The 4,202-nt window shown below is 37.7% G+C and overlaps 1 pseudogene; it reads left to right on the top strand.

Moving 5' to 3' along the window:
• The first annotated feature begins 260 nt into the window (after window positions 1-260).
• Window positions 261-1,803, top strand: LOC149548312 (phosphatidylinositol 4-kinase gamma 7 pseudogene; annotated as a pseudogene).
• The last annotated feature ends 2,399 nt before the right edge of the window (window positions 1,804-4,202 follow it).

Below are 4,202 nucleotides of genomic sequence, written 5' to 3'. Positions count from 1 at the left end.
CGCAACATTCATCACGGTGAAAGCATAGACAAAATAGGTGCACTTTTCCATTGAAGGCTAGTCTTAAGAAATGTGGCAGCAAGAATGGTGGTCAGCCAGTAGATAAAGTGAGTGACTTGCTTGAAAAATTGTATCTCTACCTCCCCAGTCGTGGTACTTCAAGAAAATACTGGTGGTTTGGTTACTCTGCTCCCAAAGTAGAAGCTATAACTGCCAGTGCTACAGAAACAAGTATGGAGGTATTGAAATAGTAGGTTTTCATGATTGTTGAGAAATCATTTTGTCTTCCAAGCAGACAAGGTACCCTTGGCTGGAATCTTGTTATGGAAGCCAACTACAGGTCCAAGGAAAGCCTATACCTCTCAACATGCCTTTGCGGATTGATTTTCCTATACGACACGGATGGCTATTACAGTTGGGGAGGAGGTTCAGGTTGCGAACAAGAAATATTATGACCTCAAAGATGCTACAAGAAAATCTTCCCATAGGCAGTGTGTATTTGTCCAAACAGATACTGGAAGTGTGCTGGGTATTGAGCTGGACAGGGCAGACAATGCAAATATTGTTAAAAAGAAAATGCAATTGGCATTGAACGTACCAACCGAAGAGATTGTGCTCACCTTTGGTGACATGGTGCTTAAGAATGATCTAAGCATGGTCAGAAATGACTCTCCCCTTCGTCTCACCAGAGGAGACATCTACAAAAGCTCTTTTATGCCTTGCCTTTCTCTAAGAGTTGATAGTCTTCCATATAGAGATAGGAGTGGACCATTGGAGATTGTTGGTGGTTCAAGTGACCATTCCAAGATAAAGAAACTGATAAAGCAAGTAGTCAGGGTAGTTGAATGTGGTGTATATCCCATCCTTGTTCAACGAGGGCTCAGTGGAGCATACTATTTCCATGATATTCTAGGTAAAAGCATAGCTATTGTAAAGCCTACAGATGAAGAGCCCTTTGCGCCTAATAGTCCCAAGGGTTTTATTGGAAATATTTTGAGACAACTTGGGTTGAAGAGATCAATAAGAGTGGGAGAAACAGGTGTCCGAGAAGTTGCCACTTACCTTCTAGATCACAATGAATTTGCAAAGGTGCCTCCAATGGTGCTTGTTAAAATATCACACTCAATTTTCCATATTAACAATGTTATGACTGCGACTAAAACCTTAAACTATAAACAGTCCATTAGTAAGATTGCTTCATTTCAGTAGTATGTTGAACATAATTTTGATGCCAATGACTGTGGGACATCCAGTTTCTCTGTTACCACTATTCACAGGATTGGAATTCTAGATATAAGAGTATTAAATACTGACAAACATGTAGGCAACATTATTGTCAAAACTTTCGACACAGATTTCTTCAAGTATCGTCAAATGGGTGATGCAGTTGAGCTTATACCTATAGACCATGGCCTCTGCCTTCCAGAAACATTGGAGGATCCTTATTTTGAATGGCTTCATTCGCCCTAGGCCTCTATACCATTTTCAGAGGCTGAATTAGAATATATAAGCCATGTTGATTCTTTGAAGGACACCAATATGCTGAGAATAGAGTTACCTATGATGAGGGAGTCTTCTTTGAGAATTCTCATACTCTGCACAATTTTTCTAAAAATGGTTGCTGCTGCTGGATTGTGTCTTGTAGAGATTGGCAGAATGATGGGTCGAGAGATTTATGACATAGAAGAGGAAGCAAGCAAGTTGGAGTTAGTTTTTTTGCAAGCTAAGATTGGGACTTATCAACAAATCTCTGCTGCAAATTGTGAGTTAATGGAGGATTTATCTGATGTAGTCTACGACTGACAAAACTTCAATAGAAATATTGAATGCATGAAAACTATTCGATAAAATGCCAAGTCAAAAGTGTGCTCACATTGTTCGATGAAATGCCTCTGCTGCATCTAAAAGTTGGATTTTTAAAGTGAAGTTAAGATTTTGATGAAGTTGCATGATTTTCACAGATCAAGGAATGAGTTCAAGGAATTAAAAGTTAGAAGTATTTTTTTCTAAAGTTGTCTTAGAATATTTTTGATGTAATTTGTAAAAAGGTCAACTTTAGAATTAACTCTAGTTTTCATTTTTCTAACCGTAGTTAAGCTTCAAGGGTTAGAGTTGGTTATGAATCACCTTCAAATAGTCCAAACTCTAACTTTTTGGGTAGTTACGAACCCGAAAAGTTGGTTGTTTTGGATTGGTTATAAATTCCTGGAGGTCAATGTAATAAGGGACTTTTTTTTTTTGGGACTTCGATACAGGGAACACTGATGCTCTGATCATAAAGCACTTTTTTGAAAGTGTGTACAATTGTTGTTTTTGTGTAATTAGTTATTTCTTTCTTTCTTGGTGCAAGAAATAAAAGGAAGTACATTTAGCGTTCTCTCTCCAAGGAATCTGGATTGTTAAAGTATTGATTCATCTACGATTACTTTCATGGTATGATGTGAGTATTTGTGGATGTTTGAATTAGCATTACGTTGGTGAAAGTTCTCAAGCGTAGTCCTTGATAGCTCTTATTAATAGTTTACATCATTTTTTTTATGAAAATGTTTAAGGCGTGTGGTGCATTCGCTGTCAATGGTTTTCCTTCCTATTTTCTAAGTTCTTCTTATCTTTATTGAAAAATCTAAAATTTCATCTTACGAGGGAGCTGCCCCTCTAAATGTAGAGGAAGGCTAGATATCAAGGGCCTATCCAACTGTTGTGAACGATTTGCCACATACACTCCGTTGGGCAATTTCTTTAGTGACAAATCTATTTACCAACAAACATTAATATGCAAAGTTAGGCTAAACTCCTCGAAGTGATTCCACCACTAATTACTAAGGATCAGAATAAAATGTTATGTTCAATTCCTAAGGATGATGAAATTCTCAAGGCTATTAGCTTGCTGGAAGGAGATAAAGCCCCTGGCCTTGATGGATTCCCCATGTTCTTCTTCTAGAAGCTTTGGAAAGTGGTTGGTAAAGATGTTTGTGATGCTATTAAGGAATTCTATGGGGCTAAAAAACTACTCAAAAAACTCAACTCCACTTTTCCTTGCCTCATTCCTAAGAAAGTTGGGGTTGATTCTCCAGATTAGTTTCACCCAATCAGCCTTTGTAACTCTTTCTATAAAATTATTTCCAAAGTTCTCACTTCCAGAATTGTTTAGCTAATCCTGTTGATTATTGCAGATCAACAGAATGGTTTTGTCCCTAGTAGACAAATCCTTAACTCTATCATCTTTTCTCATGAGAATATTCATTCCTTGTCTTGTTCTAAAAATTAGGGTTTCATTATGAAAGTGGACATTGCTAAGGCCTATGATAGAATGGATTGGTCTTTCCTTTGTAATATTTTTCTTGCTTTGGCTTTGATCATAAGGTTGTGGGTCTGATCCACCGAATGGTTTCTACTGTCTCTATTGCGGTCTTGGTTAATGGTAGCTCCTCTCCCTTCTTTTTTCCTTCTCAAGGGCTGAGACAAGGAGATCCTTTATCCCCCATCCTTTTTGTTATTATGGCTGATTGTTTGGGGAGATTTATTGGGGACTTGGTCCAAAGAGGTTTTCTCAAGGGCTTACAACCTTCTTCTCAACCGTTAACTTGCTCCCATGGATAATTTGTTGATGATACTATCTTCATGGGTAAGGCTAAAGTGAAGGAAGCTAGGATTTTAAAGCAAGCTATTAACTTATATTCTGTTGCTTTCAGACAAGTGGTAAATTGAAGCAAAAGTATTGTGTTCTTCATTAACACCCCTATCCATAGACAAGTTAAAATTGCTAAAATCTTGGGATGTTCTATAGGTTCTCTCCCTTCCTCTTACTTGGGGCTCCCCCTAGGCTTGAAGGTCCCTGATGCTTTCTGGGAAGATCTTATTAAAAAATTCAGCAAAAAGTTGGTGGGATGGAAAGGTATTCTTCTAAGCCAAGCTGGTAAGTTAACTCTTCTCAAAGCCTATCTCTAGAGCATTCCTACTTATGCTTTAAGTCTTTTCAAAATTACTTTTAAATTTTCTGAGTCAATTGATAAAATTCAAAGAAACTTCTTATGGTATAGCTCAGAGGATAAAAGGAGAATGCCTTTAATTGCTTTGGATCAAGTTTGTAAACCTCGCAGTGAAGGGAGATTAGGAATTCAAAAGACCAATAGTTTGAATAAAGCCCTTCTAGCCAAATAGGGGTGGAGAGTGTACCATGACAATAAAGAGTGGAGTTCCAT

The sequence above is a fragment of the Cupressus sempervirens genome, chromosome 7, assembly GCF_028749045.1.
Source record: "Cupressus sempervirens isolate cs-2001-9-10 chromosome 7, ASM2874904v1, whole genome shotgun sequence".
Lineage (NCBI taxonomy): Eukaryota > Viridiplantae > Streptophyta > Pinopsida > Cupressales > Cupressaceae > Cupressus > Cupressus sempervirens.
Note: the sequence above shows the minus strand (reverse complement) of the source record. Positions and strands in the feature narration are given on the sequence as shown.